This window comes from Bombina bombina, chromosome 7 (genome assembly GCF_027579735.1).
Source record: "Bombina bombina isolate aBomBom1 chromosome 7, aBomBom1.pri, whole genome shotgun sequence".
NCBI classification, from domain to species: Eukaryota; Metazoa; Chordata; class Amphibia; order Anura; family Bombinatoridae; genus Bombina; species Bombina bombina.
The window spans coordinates 426,668,402-426,689,802 of record NC_069505.1 but is presented as its reverse complement, the minus strand read 5'-3'; the positions used below and the strand labels follow the sequence as shown (position 1 = coordinate 426,689,802).

Here is a 21,401-nt window from a genome sequence, read left to right as displayed (position 1 = left end):
ATTGGGTTATTTGAAAATGAAAGTAAGATTGTAACTTTCTTGGATCAGAGAGAGTCTGAAATATTAGGAGACTTTTCAATTTACTTCTGTTACCAAATTTACTTCATTCTCTAGGTAGAGTTTTTTTTTTTAAAGCATACCTAAGTATGCTCTGGAGTATGCACGTCTTGAGCACTATATGTATGTATGTGTATATATGTGTTTAAGAGAGCTAGCATTTCTAAGTCCTCTATAACAGGGTTGTCGGTTCCAGTATTCCTAAACATGATACTATGATGCTTTTTTTATATATAGATATATACTTTTTTTTAGCAATAAAGTATTTTTTAATTAAGGTATATACATTGGATTTTTTTAGACATAATGCTATTGTACACTCAATAGACTACAGTATAGTGTAAATATAACTTTTAGATGCACTGGAAACAAAAAAAAATCAGTGAATCAGTTTATTGCTATATTTGCTTTATTGCACTGGTCTGGCACTGTCAGGGTTTTTTCCCTGTTTTGTTTACCATGTGCTGCTGGCAGCCATTTTACTCACCTCTCTTGCTGACTCTGGTGCATACTGTGTGATGCTGCTAATTTCCTGCACTTCCTTTTATGGCCAGACTGGTGTACATCATCCGTGTGAGACAGGATGCAGTCTCAGAATTGTGATGTCATCACTTATTATTTAAAGGGCCTCTGTTCAGTATGATTTGCCCTTGCATTGTCTCAGACCTGTTTGTGAGAGCTCCTGTGTATTACCTGGCTGTCTGATGTCCCTCCTGGTTCCTGATCCCTAGCTTGTTCCTGACTCTGTTGTTCTCCTTGTTCCTGATTCTGGCTCATCTGTCTATTCGCTTTGGCTCCGGACTCGGCTCGTCTGACTATTTGCTTTGGCTCCTGACTCGGCTCATCTGACTACCAGCTCTGGTTTTGAATCCTGGCTTGTTATTTGACTTGTGGACTTTTTATTATTTTTTGCTATTAACCCCTTAACGACCGAGGACGTGCAGGGTACGTCCTCAAAAAAAAGGCAGTTAATGCCTGAGAACGTACCCTGCACGTCCTCGGTGTGGAAAGCAGCTGGAAGCGATCCTGCTCGCTTCCAGCTGCTTTCCGGTTATTGCAGTGATGCCTCGATATGGAGGCATCCTGCAATAACCTTTGGTAGCCATCCGGTGCAGAGAGAGCCACTCTGTGGCCCTCTCTGCACCGGAGATCGGTGGCTCCCTGCTTTGTTGGGTGGGAGCCGGACCGGGAGGCGGGTGGCGGCCATCGATGGCCCTGGTTATGTGCAGGGGGGGCGGGATCGTGGGCGGGGACGAGCGGGGGCGCGCACGGACGCGCGCGCGTGCACGGGAGGGCGGGGGCGGGCGCGTGCACGGGGAGGGAGCGGGTGGGAACCGCTACACTACAGAAAATGAATTAATAAAAAATGCACAAATTTATAAATAATAATAATAAATTAAAAAAAAAAAAGATCAGCAAGGTGGTGGGGGATTGTCTGTGTGGGGGGGGGGAAGCTACACTACAGAAAAAAGCCAAAAAAAATAAAAAAAAGCACTTTTTTTTGCAAACTGGGTACTGGCAGACAGCTGCCAGTACCCAAGATGGCCCCCAATGAGGCAGAGGGGAGGGTTAGAGAGCGGTTTTGGGGGGGATCAGGGAGGTTGGGGGCTAAGGGGGGGATCCTACACCCTAGCATATGTAAATATGCTAAAAAAAATTTTTCTTTTTTTTAAAAAACCCTTTTATTTTAGTACTGGCAGACTTTCTGCCAGTACTTAAGATGGCGGGGACAATTGTGGGGTGGGGGAGGGAAGGGAGCTGTTTGGGAGGGATCAGGGGGTGGGATGTGTCAGGTGGGAGGCTGATCTCTACACTAAAGCTAAAATTAACCCTGCAAGCTCCCTACAAACTCCCTAATTAACCCCTTCACTGCTAGCCATAATACACGTGTGAGGCGCAGCAGGATTTAGCGGCCTTCTAATTACCAGAAAGCAACGCCAAAGTCATATATGTCTGCTATTTCTGAACAAAGGGGATCCCAGACAAGTATTTACAACCATTTGTGCCATAATTGCACAAGCTGTTTGTAAATTATTTCAGTGAGAAACCTAAAATTGTGAAAAATTTAACTTTTTTTTCAATTTGATCGCATTTGGCGGTGAAATGGTGGCATGAAATATACCAAAATGTGCCTAGATCAATACTTGGGGTTGTCTACTATACTACACTAAAGCTAAAATTAACCCTACAAGCTCCCTAAAAGCTCCCTAATTAACCCCTTAACTGCTGGGCATAATACACTTGTGGTGCGCAGTGGCATTTAGTGGCCTTCTAATTACCAAAAAGCAACGCCAAAGCCATATATGTCTGCTATTTCTGAACAAAGGGGATCCCAGAGAAGAATTTACAACCATTTATGCCATAATTGCACAAGTAGTTTGTAAATAATTTCAGTGAGAAACCAAAAGTTTGTGAAAAAATTTGTGAAAAAGTGAACGATTTTTTGTATTTGATCGCATTTGGCGGTGAAATGGTGGTATGAAATATACCAAAATTGTCCTAGATCAATACTTTGGGATGTCTACTAAAAAAAAATATATACATGTCAAGGGATATTCAGGGATTCCTGAAAGATATTAGTGTTCTAATGTAACTAGCGCTAATTTTGGAAAAAAGTGGTTTGGAAATAGCAAAGTGCTACTTGTATTTATGGCCCTATAACTTGCACAAAAAGCAAAGAACATGTAAACATTGGGTATTTCTAAACTCAGGACAAAATTTTGAAACTATTTAGCATGGGTGTTTTTTGGTGGTTGTAGATATGTAACAGATTTTGGGGGTCAAAGTTAGAAAAAGTGTGTTTTTTTCAATTTTTCCTCATATTTTATATTTTTTTTTATAGTAAATTATAAGATATGATGAAAATAATGGTATTTTTAGAAAGTCCATTTAGTGGCGAGAAAAACGGTATATAATATGTGTGGGTACAGTAAATGAGTAAGAGGAAAATTACAGCTAAACACAAACACCTCAAAAAGGTAAAAATAGCCTTGGTCCCAAACGGACAGAAAATGGAAAAGTGCTGTGGTCATTAAGGGGTTAATAAAGGTGTGATTATTTTTGCACTTCTCGTCTCAGTCTGATTCCTGGCATCCTGACATTACGTAAGGTCCATGAATCCTGATGGTGCTAATAATCCACCTTTACCTGCCATAATTTCCAGGATGGATGAACAGGATCTCCGCTTGGATCAATTTGCACTAGCCCTGCAAACCCTGCTGACTCGCACTGCACATTTGGACTAAAGTGTCCCGCAAGTTATGGCTGCTCCTGTTTCCGCTGCTGCACCTAGTCTTACCAGGAGCATGTCCGGTTCTGCACCTCTACCTCAGCGATATGGAGGCGATCCTAATCAGTGCAGAGGGTTTGTGAACCAGGTGGGCATTTACTTTGAGATGTTACCTCAGGCGTTTCCCTCTGACAGAGCTAAGGTGGGATTTCTCATCTCGTTACTCTCTGACACAGCTCTTGCCTGGGCTAATCCCTTGTGGGAGACTAATAAACCTGTGATTTCAAATTACCCTGAATTTGTGGCCTCCTTTCGAAGGGTAAATGACTCATGTCCATTCAGCAAGGTACAAGATCTGTTGCTCAGTATGCCATTGAGTTCTGTACGCTTGCCGCAGAGGTAGGTTGGAAAAATGAAGCCCTTGTTGCCGCCTTCTTTCATGGGCTCTCTGATGTGATTAAAGATGAAGTTGTTGCCAGAGATTTACCAGAGGATCTTGAGGCATTGGTGTCTTTTTTTATCCTAATTGACATCAGACTCAGAGAGAGGCCCGCTTTCAAGGAGCGCTTGTGGAAGCCTACTTTTCCGTTGTCTCCTATGAGTTTGTTCCCACCCATGCCTCCCTCTCCTCCCATACCTCCTGGTCCCGAGTCACCAGGTACTGCTGAGCCGATGCAGTTGGGATTCACGTGTCTCTCCGCGGCAGAGAGGGCCTTTAGGAAGAGGGAGGGGCTCTGCCTCTATTGTGGGTTACAAGGCCACCTTTTGAAGTCTTGTTCTACATGGCTGGGAAACTCTCACACCTAAGGTGTCGGGGGCAGACCTTGGGTGGTTTATCCTCGTCCCCGGAACCGCTAAAGGAGAAACCTTTGGTCATGGTTGTCCTTTCCTGGGTGGACTTCTCCATAGTCACCCAGGCTCTTGTTGACTCTGGTGCTGTGGGCTATATCATTGACAGTGCTTTTGTATCAAAGCACTCCATTCCTGTTTTGCCTCGGTCCGTTCTGCTTGCTATTGAGGGCATTGATGGCAGGCCCCTTCAGCCCACACTCGTTACTCATGAAACTGCTCCGTTATCAATGGCGGTTGGGGCTCTCCATTTTGAAACCCTCCAGTTCCAGGTGATAAACTCTCCGCATTTTCCGGTTGTTCGGGGTTATCCCTGGCTCCAAAAGCACAATCCCAGTCTCAACTGGCGCAGGTCCGAAATTTTGTCGTGGTCTCTGCAATGTATTTCCACTTGTCTTCGGAAACCAGTTAAAGTCTTGTGCACTTCTTCGGTATCTCTATTGCCAGAGGAGTACCAAGAGTTCCTAGACGTTTTTGACAAGGTGTGTGCCGGTACGTTTCCTCCTCACTGGTCTTACGATTGTGCCATACACCTGCAACCCGGAGCCATTCCTCCTCGGGGCCGGGTTTACCCTCTGTCTGTTGCAGAGAATAGTGCTATGGAGTATGTTGCCGATGCTCTGTCGTCGGGGATCATCTGCGAATCCTGCTCTCCTGCAGGGGCTGGCTTCTTCTTTGTGAAGAAAAAGGGTGGCGAGTTAAGACCATGCATTGATTATAGGGGTCTTAATCGTCTTACCATTAAGAATGCTTACCCTATTCCGTTCATTACAGAACTCTTTGACCGCCTCAAGGGAGCTACGGTCTTTACTAAACTTGATTTGAGAGGAGCGTACAATCTCGTTAGGATCAAGGAGGGCCATGAATTGAAAACAGCATTTAACACCAGGAGCGGGCATTATGAGTATCTTGTAATGCCCTTTGGCCTATGTAATGCTCCTGCTGTTTTCCAGGAATTTATTAATGATGTCCTTCGAGATATGTTGCAACAGTGTGTTGTGGTGTACTTCGACGACATCCTCATACACTCACCCACACTTGAGGCTCATCGTTCTGATGTTACACGGGTTCTTCAGAGACTACGTGAGAATGGCCTGTTTTGTAAACTCGAGAAATGTGAGTTCCATCAGACTCAAGTAACCTTCCTAGGTTATGTTATCTCTGTTGCATGGTTCTCCATGGATCCTGAAAAGTAATCTGCAGTTCTGCAGTGGCCTCGCCCAGTTGGTCTTCGGTCTATTCAACGTTTTTTGGGGTTCGCCAATTACTATAGAACGTTTATTAAAAACTTTTCTTCTATGGTCAAACCTATCACAGACATGACCCGTAAAGAGAATGATCCACACCATTGGTCACCTACTGCCATTAAGGCCTTCGATAGTCTTAAGACTGCTTTTGTTGCTGCTCCAGTTCTGGCTCATCCTAAGCCTGTCCTGCCTTTCGTTCTTGAGGTCGATGCATTTGAGACTGGAGTAGGTGCCCTCTTGTCTCAACATCCTATGCCTGACGGTTCCTTGCATCCGTGTGGTTTCTTTTCTAAGAAATTGTCTCCAGCGGAGTGCAATTCTGAAATTGGGGACAGGGAATTACTGGCCATAATTATGGCACTCAAGGAATGGAGGCATCTACTCGAGGATACTAGCGTGCCAGTGCTCATTCTTACTGACCACAAGAATTTAACTTATCTATCTGAAGCAAAATGTTTGTCGCCCCGACAGGCCAGATGGGTGCTATTTTTGTCTTGGTTTAATTATGTGGTCTCCTACCTGCCTGGTAGTAAGAATGTTAGAGCTGATGCCCTCTCTCGACAATTTCCCCCTCTGTCCAAGGAGGAGTCTGTACCTACTCCTGTTATACCTCCTGACCATATTTTGGCTACCATACGTACTAATTTGGCTTCTCCCTTGTGGGAGGAGATCCTGGCTGCACAAACCAATGCACCTCCTGAGAAACCTAGTGGTAAGTGTTTTGTTCCTGAGAATCTTTGAGCTAAACTTTTGCTCACTTACCACAATCCTAAAGTCGCAGGTCACCCAGGCATGAACCAAATGATTTGGTCTGTCACTCGACAATTCTGGTGGCCAGATCTTTGTTCTGATGTTGCTGCGTATGTTGCCTCCTGCTCAGTTTGTGCACAGAAAAAGACTCCTCGAGATCTTCCTGTGGGTCTTCTTCAACCTATTGCTAATGGTGAGCGTCCTTGAACACCTCTTTCCATGGACTTCATTGTCGAGCTCCCTGTTTCCAATGGCAATACTGTTATCCTTATGGTGGCTGACCGTTTTTCTAAAATGTCACATTGCATTCCCTTGAAGAAGTTGCCTACCACTCAGGAGCTTGCTTCAATTTTTGCCCGGGAGGTCTTCCGTTTACATGGGTTACCCAAGGAGATAGTGTCGGACCAGGGTAACCAGTTGGTCTCCAGATTTTGGTGTTCCTTTTGTGCTCAAATGGGGATCCAGCTTTCCTTCTCCTCTGCATATCACCCTCAATCCAATGGGGATGCGGAATGGTCTAATCAAGCTCTGGAACAGTTCCTCCGTTGCTATGTCTCAGATCCCCACAATAATTGGTCTGAACTGTTACCTTGGGCAGAGTTTGCTCGTAATAGTGCTATTAATGCTTCCTCCAATTTATTCCCGTTCATGGCGAATTATGGGTTTCAACCATCCTTGTTGCCCAATTCATTCATGTCTCAGGGTATTCCGGCTTTGGAGGAGCATCTCCGGCAACTCCGTTCCACGTGGGTGCAGATTCAGAATTGCCTTCATCGTTCTATGCAGCGCCAAAAGTTCCAGGCTGATCGTAGGCGTCTGCCCGCGCCTTCCTACCAGGTTGGTGAGAGAGTTTGGCTGTCCTCCCGCAACTTGAACCTCCGTGTGCCTTTCAATAAACTGGCTCCCCATTATGTCGGTCCTTTTCGAATACTCCGACGGGTCAATCCTGTGGCTTATGCTCTTTACCTTCCTACTGCAATGCGCATCTCCAATGTTTTTCATGTCTCCCTCTTGAAACCATTGGTTTGTAATCGGTTTACCACTATGTTGTCTCGTCCCCGTCCTATCTTTGTTGACAACCATGAGGAGTATGAGGTCAGCAGCATTATTGACTCTTGTATGTCCAGGGGCCGCGTACAGTATTTGGTTCACTGGAGGGGCTACAGTCAGGAGGAGCGTTCATGGGTTCCCTCCTCTGATGTTCATGCTCCCGCCCTCCTCCGTGCCTTCCATGTTTCCCCAATAAGCCTTTTGTCCTCCCGCAGGGGAAGAGTTGTTGAGGGGAGGGTACTGTCAGGGTTTTTTCCGTGTTCTGTTTGCCATGTGCTGCTGGCAGCCATTTTACTCACCTCTCTTGTTGACTCTGGTGCATACTGTGTGATCCTGCTCATTTCCTGCACTTCCTTTTATGGCCAGACTGGTGTTCATCATCAGTGTGAGACAGGATGCAGTCTCAGAATTGTGATGTCATCACTTATTATTTAAAGGGCCTCTGTTTAGTATGCTTTGCCCTTGTGTTATCTCAGACCTGTTTGTGAGAGCTCCTATGTATTACCTGGCTGTCTGACGTCCCTCCTGGTTCCTGATCCCTGGCTTGTTCCTGACTCTGTTGTTCTCCTTGTTCCTGATTCCGACTCACCTGATTACTCGCTTCGGCTCCTGATTCGGGCTCATCTGACTATTCGCTTTGGCTTCTGACTCGGCTTGTCTGACTACCAGCTCTGGTTTTGATTCCTGGCTTGTTATTTGACTTGTGGACTTTTTATTATTTTTGCTATTAATAAAGGTGTGATTATTCTTGCACTTCTCCTCTCAGTCTGATTCCTGGCATCCTGACAGGCACTGAACCCGCAATATCTCAGAGGTACGCGACGCCTGTACATATTTCAAAATAAATAGAAAATTTTCCCCTGTGTGAAGAACATTGTAAAGTGAAATAGTTACAGTACATGCACAGTAAACATATTATTAAATGTTAATATTGAATACAATTGTTTTTCAGGTATTTGAGTAAAGGTCTTCAGTCGTACTAACCCGCGTGAACTTACTTTAGTGCACCACTTGTAATCAAGCCCTAATTCTGTATGATTCTTCTGTGCTTTTTATATGAGCCTCACCCTCCCTCAATGCTGGATTCCCGGCCTCTATTTTTCTACAACGCACAGGCTATAGGGCCGATTTATCAAGTGTCTGAGGGACATGATCCGCTGTAATGATCATGTCCGCCTGACATCGATAAATGCCGACAGCATACGCTGTTGGCATTTATCATTGCACAAGCAGTTCTGGTGAACTGCTTGTCCAATGCCGCCCCCTACAGATTTGCAGCCAACCGGCCTCTAGCAAGGGGTTTCAATCAACCCAATCGTATTCGATCAGGTGGATTTCTGAAGACTCGCCAGAAACAGGGGCTATCAAGCTCCATACGGGGCTTGTTAAATAGAGCCCTAAGTCTCTGCTATAGGCTGGATCTAATATCAACATTCAGCTTACCAATAATCAAGCGTAACCCATGTTCTGAAACAAAAATGGGCCGACTCCTAAGCTTTACATTTCTCCTGCTTTTTAAATAGAGATAGCAAGAGAACCAAGAAAAATTAATAATAGGAGTAAATTAGAAATGAAAAGTGCTGCTCTATCTGAATCATTAAAGAAACATTTTGGATTTAGTATCCCTTTAAGGTGCAATAGTCTTATTTCTGCTGAGGGAAGCTAAATAACCCTTGAGCAAGTCACACAGAAATGTAAGCACCATATGTTACACACATTGCAGGGTGATCACACAGCAGGACCACTGACAGATCAATTCTGGAATATAACAAAAACTATGTTGTGAACCTCAGCTGCTGAAATGGTTAAAGTGAATATATAATGTAGTGTGGCAGTGAGATTAGTGGAAAGAAGCATCAATTACTCAGCAGAGTAATGTTAAATTCCCCAAGAATCCCAGGAGCTGTTTAGTTGCTGGTTATACTAAGCATGTTGATCTATCGCTGACAGTACCCTCCCCTCAACGAGTACCCTCCCCTCAATGACCCTTCCCCCACGGGAGGACAAAAGGCTTATTGGGGAAATGGGCATGGAAGGCACGGAGGAGGGCGGGAGCATGAACATCAGAGGAGGGAACCCAAGAATGCTCCTCCGGACCGTAGCCCCTCCAGTGAACCAAATACTGTACACGGCCCCTGGACATATGAGAGTCAATAATGCTGCTGACCTCATACTCCTCATGGTTGTAAACAAAGATAGGATGGGGACGAGGCAACACAGTGGTAAACCGATTACAAACCAATGGTTTCAAGAGGGAGACATAGCAGGAGGAAGGTCAAGAGCATAGGCCACAGGATTAACCCGTCGGAGTATTCGAAAAGGACCAACATAACGGGGAGCCAATTTATTGGAAGGCATATGAAGGTTCAAGTTGCGGGAGGACAGCCAAACTCTCTCACCAACCTGGTAGGAAGGTGCGGGCAGACGCCTACGATCAGCCTGGAACTTTTGGCGCTGCATAGAACGATGAAGGCAATCCTGAATCTGCACCCACGTGGAACGGAGTTGCCGGAGATGCTCCTCCAAAGCCGGAATACCCTGAGACATGAATAAATCGGCAACAAGGATGGTTGAAACCCATAATTCGCCATGAACGGGGATAACTTGGAGGAAGCATTAATAGTACTATTACGAGCAAACTCTGCCCAAGGTAATAGTTCAGACCAATTATTGTGGTGATCTGAGACATAGCAATGGAGGAACCGTTCCAGAGCTTGATTAGACCGTTCCACAGCCCCATTGGATTGAGGGTGATATGCAGAGGAGAAGGAAAGCTGGATCCCCATTTGAGCACAAAAGGAACGCCAAAATCTGGAGACCAACTGGCTACCCCGTTCCGACACTATCTCCTTGGGTAACCCATGTAAATGGAAGACCTTCTGGGCAAAAATTGAAGCAAGCTCCTGAGCGGTAGGCAGCTTCATCAAGGGAATGCAATGTGACATTTTAGAAAAATGGTTAACCACCATAAGGATAACAGTATTGCCATTGGAAACAGGGAGCTCGACAATGAAGTCCATGGAAAGATGTATCCAAGGACGCTCACCATTAGCAATAGGTTGAAGAAGACCCACAGGAAGACGTCGAAGAGTCTTATTCTGTGCAAAAACTGAGCAGGAGGCAACATACGCAGCAACATCAGAACAAAGACCTGGCCACCAGAATTGTCGAGTGACAGACCAAATCATTTGGTTCTTGTCTGGGAGACCTGCGGCTTTAGGATAGTGGTAAGTGTGCAAAAGTTTAGTTCGAAGATTCTCAGGAACAAAACACTTACCACTAGGTTTCTCAGGAGGTGCATTGGTTTGTGCAGCCAGGATCTCCTCCCCCAAGGGAGAAGTCAACTTAGTACGTATGGTAGCCAAAATATGGTCAGGAGGTATAACAGGAGTAGGTACAGACTCCTCCTTGGACAAAGGCGAAAATTGTCGAGAGAGGGCATCAGCCCTAACATTACTACCAGGTAGGTAGGAGACCACATAATTAAACCGAGACAAAAATAGCGCCCATCTGGCCTGTCGGGGCGACAAGCGTTTTGCTTCAGATAGATAAGTTAAATTCTTGTGGTCAGTAAGAATGAGCACTGGCACGCTAGTACCCTCGAGAAGATGCCTCCATTCCTTAAGTGCCAAAATTATGGCCAGTAATTCCCTGTCGCTGGAGACAATTTCTTAGAGAAGAAACCACATGGATGCAAGAAACCGTCAGGCATAGGACGTTGAGACAAGAGGGCACCTACTCCAGTCTCAGACGCATCGACCTCAAGAACGAAAGGCAGGACAGGGTTGGGATGAGCCAGAACTGGAGCGGCAGCAAAGGCAGTCTTAAGACTATCAAAGGCCTTTACGTAATGTCAGGGTGCCAGGAATCAGACTGAGACGAGAAGTGCAAAAATAATCACACCTTTATTAATAGCAAAAAATAATAAAAAGTTCACAAGTCGAATAACAAGCCAGGAGTCAAAACCAGAGCTGGTAGTCAGACGAGCCGAGTCAGGAGCCAAAGCGAATAGTCAGATGAGCCGGAATCAGGAACAAGGAAAACAGCAGAGTCAGGAACAAGCCAGGGATCAGGAACCAGGAAGGACGTCAGGCAGCCAGGTAATACACAGGAACTCTCACAAACAGGTCTGAGACAACGCAAAGGCAAAGCATACTGAACAGAGGCCCTTTAAATAATAAGTGATGACATCACAATTCTGAGACTGCATCCTGTCTCACATGGATGATGCACACCAGTCTGGCCATAAAAGGAAGTGCAGGAAATGAGCAGCATCCCCCACAATGCACCATAGTCAGAAAGAGAGGTGAGTAAAATGGCTGCCAGCAGCACATGGCAAACACAACAGGGAAAAAACCCTGACACCACAGCAACCTCGGATGCATTAACCTCCAATATGAACTGGAGTTCGGTGTTAGGGAACCTGAGAATGGGTGCAGAGGTGAATTTCTTTTTAAGAGAGTCAAAAACGCTTTGTGATTCAGCTGTCCATTTAAATTTTACGTTCATTTTGGTTAGGTTGGTCAAAGGTTTAGTATCTTTAGCGAAATTTTTAATGAACTTACGATAAAAGTTGGCGAAGCCCATGAAGCGCTGGACTTCTTTTTTGGTAGCAGGAGCTGGCCAATCAGTAATGGTCTGGATTTTCGTATCTTCCATACGTATGCCAGTGGCAGAGATTTGGTACCCCAGGAATGTTATAGATTCTGAGTTGAATATATATTTTCTGCTTTTGCGTATAAAGAATTACTTTGTAACCTTGAGAGTACTTGCCTAACATGATTTCGGTGTTCAGAGAGTGTTTTGGAAAATATCAGGATATCGTCTAAGTAAATGACTAAAAATATATCAAGGATATCCTTGAAGATATTATTGATTAAGTATTGGAAGGTGGCGGGAGCGTTGCACAACCAGAATGGCATCACAGTGTATTCATACAAGCCATATCGGGTAATAAATGCCATCAACCATTCATCACCGGATCTCATGCGGATAAGGTTATAAGCCCCCCTCAGGTCAAGTTTGGTAAAAAACCTTGCCCCCTCAAGTCTTTCGATTAACTCTGGAATCAGAGGAAGGGGATACCGGTTCTTAACTGTTATTTTATTAAGCTGTCTGTAATCAACTATAGGTCGTAAGGTGCCGTCCTTGTTCCTAACAAAGAACATACCTGCACCGGCTGGTGAGGTAGAAGGTCGTATGAATCCTTTCCTAAGATTCTCTTCTAGGTAAGATTTCAAATGTTCAAGCTCTGGCTTGGACAAGGGAAAAACATGCCCACAAGGAATCTGAGCACCTATTAGAAGATCAATAGGGCAGTCATATGTCCTGTGGGGTGGCAAATTCTCTGATTCCTTTTTGCTAAAAACGTCAGAGAACTCAATATAATCGGGAGGTATAGTGATATCAGTAGATGTCTGTGTTGGTTGTAATAGTAATGTTGGAAAACAAGTTGTGGTAAAATAACTGGAATTAAAGTCAAGGGTTAAGGAGGACCAGGTTATATGCGGGTTATGGGTAGTCAACCAATTCAAACCTAATATTACAGGGAAGACTGGTGAGGAAATGACATCGAAACTGAGATACTCCCTCTGATGGTCAGTAGTAGAGACAAGAAGTGGTATAGTTTCATAAACGACTGGCCCAGAAGAGAGGTTATTCCCATCTATACCCCTGAGAAGAATTGGAGAGCATTTTTTAACTAATGGAATTTTATTTGTTTTAGTGAAGTGCACATCAATGTATCAGGCTGTGGCTTCAGAATCAATTATCCCAGTTAAGTTGACCCGAAGTTGATCCCACTGTAACAGAAGTGGTAATTTACAATAGTTTGTTGTGGGAGTGTGAGTGTTTAGGCAGTGGTATGGTAAAAGTCTCTTACCCTTATCCTGATACTGTCGATTAGGACATTCCTTTACGGTATGTTTGTCTGATGCACAATACATACACAGCTTATTGTTGCGTCTTCTCAATTTCTCTTGATTGGAGAGCGGTCCCTTAAGGAAACCAATGTCCATTGGTTCAGTAGATGCCTTAGGGATAGAGGCAGTGGGACTAATGGTTGCAGATTTTTTTAGTGAGGTGTCATGGTATGTTCTCTCATGCTGCCTCTCTCTTAGGCGTCTATCTATGTTTATACTTAGATTTATGAGCTCTTCTAAAGTGGGTGGTAGATCAACACGAGAGAGCTTGCCTTTAATTGCTTCAGATAGGCCAAGTAGGAACTGATTCCTTAGGGATAAGTTGTTCTATTGTGTATCCTTTGCCCACCTTTTAAAGTCGGTTATGTAATTCTCAACACACCTTTTCTTCTGTTTAAGGGATCTCATAGCAGTCTCTGCGATTAATTGCTTATATGGATCGTCATACAGCTGCGCTAGAGCTGCAAAGAATGTATCTAGGGAGCTGAGAATATTTTCGTTACTTTCAAATAAACTGTTTGCCCATGTCCTAGGCTCAGCCCTAAGGTAGGAGATTGTAGTCAATACCTTAATTCATTGGGATAGGTGTGGGACTTTAAGGAGAAGAGGAGTAGGCAAATGTTCTTAAAATTCCTAAACTGTGTTCTATCGCCATAGAATTTATCAGGTGGGCTGACTTGGGGTTCTATGGTTTGTAGCTTAGTCTCTACATAATCTTTGATATATGCCTTTAAGGCATCATTTTCTGCTTTTAAGGCATTAAACCCTTTTGTCAGTAGATCAACTCTTTGGCTAAGGTTTTGCATATGGGTGACCATTTCAGCTGGGTCCATTCTGCAGGGGCTTGGTATTCTGTGAAGACTAGATCAATTCTGGAATATAACAAAAACTATGTTGTGAACCTCAGCTGCTGAAATGGTTAAAGTGAATATATAATGTAGTGTGGCAGTGAGATTAGTGGGAAGAAACATCAATTACTCAGCAGAGTAATGTTAAATTCCCCAAGAATCCCAGGAGCTGTTTAGTTGCTGGTTATACTAAGCATGTTGATCTATCGCTGCCACCTGTGAATAGTTTCACTACATTTTGCAGCAGAACAACGAGCTAAAGAAAACCAGGGAAGTGTTAACACCAATTTCTATCTAGTGAGAGGTAGATGTAATGGTACAGTTGATTATAACAGAAATACTGGCGGATCGTAGGTAGTTGGGACAGTGATATATTACAACTCAATGTTTGGAGCTTGCAATGCATAATAGTAACATTTTTTTCATTAGATGATTTGCATACCTCTTGCAAGCGGAGGTGCCGTACAGACCAGGCAGTTTCAGGATGATCAGCATTGTCCGACCGAGAGAGTGAGGTGGAGCTCAAACAGAGGATTCGGTGAGGACGGAGCTGGCGTGTGTTGTCACCGTTAACTGGAGTTCTGGGGCGGCTGAAAGTTTCCGCGGAGAAGAAAGGCTGGAAACCCCACTCAGTTAGGTAGTAAGCAGGAGTAGTGAGTGTGTGAAGGCAATCAGTTTTCCCAGAACGGATTGTAGCACAGAAGTTGAGAGAGTGTCTCAGTATGAGCAGGTAGTTAATACCAAGCAAAGTATGGAATGAGAGTTTGGGTTTTATACCAGAAGTGGAGAGATTGGGAACTGAATTTAAAGGGAAAGTGTTACATATGGAAACCGAAGCAATACATGTTCATGATAAGAAATAACATGTAACTTATGCTATGAGCATGACACAGGCTTGCATTTATTGTATTGTAGGAAGTGTTAATGCCCACTACTAGAGGATCTCACTATCCCCCTAACCAGATTGTGGTCTAGCTCCTCCCACCAGCAGCAGCAGTGTTTATTGAAGTGTTTCTGTTCTCTGTCCAGGGGGAACTTAGTTCCACCTGCAAAAATAGTCTAGGAACTCCGTTCCCATGCATTCCCGCTGGACTTGACCCCTGCTAATATCTGATATTGACACAAAGATTATACGACCATTCACATTTTGTTACCTTTTTCAGATATTGATATTTAGCAAATAATACATTTCTATCTTATGTATACTATATTTTTGTGCCATCTGTTCTGCACTTGTGGTTGAATCCCTTTATGTAATTAGTTAGGTGTAGAAACCCTTCCCAGTCTCCTCGACAACTCAGAGTCTGTTCTAAAGATGTGATATTACAAAGTGTATCCCAATTCTTACACCAATTCCATGACTATTACAATAAAAATGATTAGTAAGGTGAATCTAGATAAATACTGGAATTACAACAGTGGACAGTAAAAAGCTCTATTACTCTATCTTTGATTTATGATGATTTTGTCCCATCAGACCTTTATGGTAAGAACATAACTTGCCATGCATTTATATAATCTTTTACAAAATGTTTGAAACTGTATCTCATTGATCAATAATTTTATTTTCTTCCAGGTGAATCTCTGCCAAAGAAATTATAAAATAAATGAATCAGCTTCTTTTACCGCCCTCACTGTGCACATGTGATTTAACTGCACACTCAGCATCTGAAGAAGAACACAGAGTCCCAAGGATTGCACAGATAATAATTTCAGGGGTTATATGGACCAGTTTATCTAGTTTTAGGGTGGAGATGTGTTGCTGGGTAAGGCAGGGCTGCTGCAACATATATAAGGAACCTGTTTCCTTTGAGAATCCATCTCTTGGGTCTGGTCACAGGTGTCTGCATTAGGTAAGTTTTTGTTCTGAGCTGAGCATGAGCGAGGAATCATTGTTAAAGGTATCCAAAATAAATTGTTAAAGGGATGTTGGATACATTACAAAGGAGTCAGTGTAAAGATAGCATTAGTTGGAGCATGTGCTTAGACAAAAAACAAGTATTTTTGTATGAAGAAGTAATTGCAGTAATGACAAGTCCTAACAGGAATGTGGTCAAAAGCTGCATCCTGATGGTGCCTAACAGGACACATATCCCTGGCTGACTAGTAGCTACTACAGCCTGGCATTGGTGAAGGGCATTATATGGGCACCACAAAGGTTACCATTTACCATTTTTTTATTTATTTTTCATTTTGTGCCTCCAGCTCTCTTCAAAGCTGTTCTCTTATTTCATCTCCTTACAGGGGCTGGTTGGTCACGGGAAGCTTCAAGCCTTCATACTGACCGCCGCCATCTTGTAGGTGAGGTATTGCTGAGCCCTGTGACAGAGGCAGTGAACATTCACAGATAAATGACTTTACCACCATCTTCAATCATTCAAATCTTCCAGCTGAAGAATTTGAATGATTGAAGTGTGCCTGGGCTTGATAAACCTTCTCAGGAGACAACTGTTTGACTCTGTAGGCTAGTGTGCTTGTGACTGCATTGCTCTATATTATTGCTGAGGGCCTTTTTTTACTATATTTGCTGTGTAACTTTTAAACTATGTATTAAACTGCAAAAATGTAAACCTCCCACTCTGTAATGTGCTTGCTAACGGGAAGATCACACTGCAGCTGTGAAATAGCCGTCCCCCTTACTGATCTGTGAATGTTCAGCGCTTCTGTTACAGAGGGTGAGAATATGCGTCCTCCAAGATGGCAGTGCCCAGCATGAAGATGCACAGCTTCACCAACTGGCACCTGTAAAGGGTTAAAATAATGGCTCTGAATAGATCTGCAGGCACAGGAGCAAACATAATAGTATGGTGACCAGTGACTGAGATTAACAAAGGTGAGACAATGTTTTAAGGAATGTGAACTACTTGGGTTCATGGTGTGAAATTGAAATGAGGTAGCCATGGTTGTTACCCCTCAAATATTGTCACCCCACTTGTGCCCAGTGTGATATCTTACTTAAAATGCTGTTAATCCCTGAGAGCATCTTGTGGTTAAAGGGACAGTCTCATCATGCTAATTTTTAAGCCCTTGAAGGCTGCCTCTTATCTGAATGCATTTGACAGTTGCTCACAGCTAGAGGGTGTTAGTTCATGTGTTAAATATTAATAACATTGTGCCCATGAATGTGGAGTTATTTAAAAGTCAGCACCAATTGCCTGAAATGCAAGTATGTCAAAAGAACTGAGATAAGGGGGCAGTCTGCAGAAGCTTAGATACAAGGTAATTACAGAGGTAAAAGGTATATTAATTTAACTGAGATAAGGGGCAGTCTGCAGAGGGTTAGATACAAAGTAATCACAGAGGTAAAAAGTATATTAATATAACTGAGAAAAGGGGAAGTCTGCAGAGGGTTAGATACAAGCTAATCACAGAGGTAAAAAGTATATTAATATAACTGAGATAAGGGAGCAGTCTGCAGAGGCTTAGATACAAGGTAATCACAGAGGTAAAAGTATATTAATATAACTGAGATAAGGGGCAGTCTGCAGAGGGTTAGATACAAGGTAATTACAGAGGTAAAAAGTATATTAATATAACTGAGATAAGGGGCAGTCTGCAGAGGCTTAGATACAAGGTAATCACAGAGGTAAAAAGTATATTAATATAACTGAGATATGGGGCAGTCTGCAGAGGCTTAGATACAAGGTAATCACAGAGGTAAAAATTATTTTAATGTAACTGAGATAAGGAGCAGTCTGCAGAGACTTAGATACAGGTTAATCACAGAGATAAAAAAAGTATATAAATATAACTGAGATAAGGAGCAGTCTGCAGAGGCTTGGATACAAGGTAATCACAGCGGTTAAAAGTATATTAATATAACTGAGATAAGGGGCAGTCTGCAGAGGTTTAGATACAAGGTAATCACAGAGGTAAAAAGGGTATTAATATAACAGTGTTGGTTGTGCAATACTGGGGAATGGGTGATAAAGGGATTATCTATCTTTTTAAACAATAACAAATCTGAAATAGACTGTCCCTTTAACTCTGTTTGGTGAGCATGGGCAGCTGCTTACTTTGCTTAATGACAAATCCAGTACTACTTGGGTGAGAAAGTGTTTTTTAAGGTTTTTGTAACACAACGCAACAGAAGGGGTTAAAGGGATATAAAACCCATTCAGATAGAGCAGCAGTTGTAAAAAACGTTCTATTTTAATTCTATTATCAAATATTCTTTGTTTCCTTGGTACCTTTTGTCAGGAGCGTGCACGTGTCTGGAGCACAATATGGCAGCAGTTTTGCAAGAATGTTATCCATTTGCCGGAGCACTATATGGCAGCCCTATTTCCTGCCATATAGTGCTCTAGACACCTACCTAGGTATCTCTTCAGCACAGAATATCATTGGAACAAAGCAAATTTGATAATAGAAGTAAATTGTAAACTTTTTTAAAATGATTAGTTCTGCTGTTTTTGGGTTTCATGTCCCTTTAATACCTGGCACAAGCACACAGTTCTGCATGTGACAATTACAAACCATCTTGATAGCTTTTTATATCAGCAGAGAACAGGATAACAATGACATGAAACTCAAGACTTGCTATTCAAATACAGCATACACTTTTAACCCCTTCACTACCGGGACCTTCAGAGAAGAACTTGCCTAAAATACTGGTGAATTTTTAGCATTTTTGCTATTACTCCATTTAAACAGAAATAGAGCCTTGTTATTTTATTTACCTGTCAAAACAATATATACTGTATATCTATTTTTAAGTAGACAACCCAAGGTATTGATCTAGGCACATTTTGGTATATTTCATGCCACCATGTCACTGCCAAATACGATCATATTAAAAAAATGATTAACTTTTTCATAAACTTTGGGTTTATCACTGAAATAATTTACATTCTGCGTGTGCAATCATGGTACAAATGGTTGTAAATGCTTCTCTGGGATCCCCTTTGTTCAGAAATTGCAGACATATATGGCTTTGGCATTGCTTTTTAGTAATTAAAAGACCGCTAATTGCAGCTGCGCACCACACTTTTATTATTCCCAACAGTGAAGGGGTTAATCAGGTAGCATGTAAGGTTAAGTTTAGCTGTAGAGATTACCCTCGCACCTGACACCTACCAACCCCTGATCCTTACCTGATCCCTCCCAAACAGCTCTCTTCCCTCCCTCATCCCCCACTGGTCACCACCATCTTAGGTACTGGCAGACAGTCTGCCAGTATGCCGTTTAGGTTGTGTTTTTTATTATTATTATTATTATTATTATTATTACATATTTTTATTCTGCATGAAGAGTAAAAGGGATTTGGGAGTACTTATAGATAACAAGCTAAAGATGGGTGCACAATGCAAGGCAGCAGCTTCTAAGGCTAATAGAATACTAGCATGTATAAAAAGAGGCATTGATGCAAGGGAAGAAAACATAATTCTGTCACTATATAAATCCCTGGTATGACCACATCTTGAGTATGGAGTGCAGTTTTGTGGACCGATCTCAGAAAAAGAGATTGCAGAGTTAGAAAAAGTTCAGAGAAGGGCCACAAAGCTAATAAGGGGAATGGAGAATTTAAGCTATGAGGAGAGGCTAGCCAAACTGGGTCTGTTTTCTTTAGAAAAAAGGCGCTTGAGAGGTACTTTATATAAATATATTCAAGGCCCACATACAGAGATGGCAGAAGCTCTGTTTATTCCAAGAAAATTGTTTGTTACAAGAGGTCACATTTTAAGGCTGGAGGAAAGGAGATTTAATCTCCTACAATGGAAATGTTTTTTTCCCTGTAAAAGCAATCAAATTGTGGAACTCATTACCAAAGGAGGTAGTGAATGCCAATACACTAGATACATTTAAAAATGATTTAGATACACTTCTGGCTAGAAACAGAATTCAGGGATATAATTGCTTGTGTTAAATTGGTCACGTTTTAATGGGATTAATTTAAGCTCAACTGGAGCATTTTAGTAAATTAGATTTGTATGGGTTTAACTCAATGGACTTCTGTCTTTTTTCAACCTCATTTACTATGTTACCTCCCGCCAGCACCAGCAGATGAAGACACTGGGGGGTAGTTATCAACGTGTCAACTTTCCTGCCTTCGCCGGCCCAATACGCCCGCCTAAGCTCGCCTACCATCGCCGCCGCGGACCTGAAAAAATTTGCCTAAATTAACAATAAATCTGTCATAAAACCGCAAACCAAGTACGGGGCGATGAGCAGCGGACTGTGATAGTTATCACTCATCCGATCTCGCTGCTCTTTGGCTTTTTTACAGCTTTATTGCTAGCCTGTCACTAAGCACCCACACTAAACTACACTGTTCTACCCCCTATACCGGCGCCCCCGGAGCCCCCCGCAACTCAATAAAGTTACTAACCCCTAAACCGCTGCTCCTAGACCCCGCTGCAACTCTTATAAATGTATTAGCCCCTAAACCGCCGCTCCCGGACACCGCCGCAACCTACATTATACCTAGTAACCCCTATCCTGCCCCCCCTATACCGCCGCCCTCTATAATAAAGTTATTAACCCCTATCCTGCTGAACCCGCACCTCACCACAACTAAATAAATAGTTTAACCCCTAAACCACCGCTCCTGGACCCTGCCGCAACCTATATTAAATGTATTAACCCCTAATCTGCCCCCCTACACCGTCGCCACCTATAATACATTTATTAACCCCTATCCTGCCCCCCCTACACCGCCGCCACTGTAATAAATTTATTAACCCCTAAACCTAAGTCTAACACTAACCCTAACACCCCCCTAACTTAAATATTAATTAAATAAATCTAAATAATATTTCTATTATTAACTAAATTAATCCTATTTAAAACTAAATACTTACCTTTAAAATAAACCCTAATATAGCTACAATATAAATAATAATTATATTGTAGCTACCTTAGGATTTATTTTTATTTTATAGGTAACTTTCAATTTATTTTAACTAGGTACAATAGCTATTAAATAGTTATTAACTAATTAATAGCTACCTAGCTAAAATAAAGAGAAATTTACCTGTAAAATAAAAACTAACCTAAGTTACAATTACACCTAACACTACACTATACTTAAATAAATTATTCCTATTTAAAACTAAATACTTACCTGTAAAATAAACCCTAAGATAGCTACAATGTAATTAATAATTACATTGTAGCTATTTTAGGATTTATATTTATTTTACAGGTAACTTTGTATTTATTTTAGCTAGTTAGAATAGTTATTAAATAGTTATTAACTATTTAATAACTACCTAGCTAAAAGAAATACAAAATTACCTGTAAAATAAATCTTAACCTAAGTTACAATTAAACCTAACACTACACTATCATTACATTAATTAAATAAATTAACTACAAATAACTACAATTAAATACAATTACATAAACTAACTAAAGTACAAAAAAATAAAAAAAGCTAAGTTACAAAAAATAAAAAAAATAAGTTACAAACATTTAAAAAATATTACAACAATTTTAAGCTGATTACACC

At 42.2% G+C, this 21,401-nt stretch overlaps 1 protein-coding gene across 1 annotated transcript in view; it reads left to right on the top strand.

The window, feature by feature from the left end:
- The first annotated feature begins 15,646 nt into the window (after nucleotides 1-15,646).
- The window catches only part of LOC128666603 (filaggrin-2-like), a 35,210-nt gene continuing 29,455 nt past the window's right edge, over nucleotides 15,647-21,401 (top strand). Inside the window, exon 1 of the mRNA XM_053721300.1 lies at nucleotides 15,647-15,804. The gene's annotated coding sequence lies outside the window, so the exon portion shown is untranslated. The remainder of the gene's footprint in view (nucleotides 15,805-21,401) is intronic.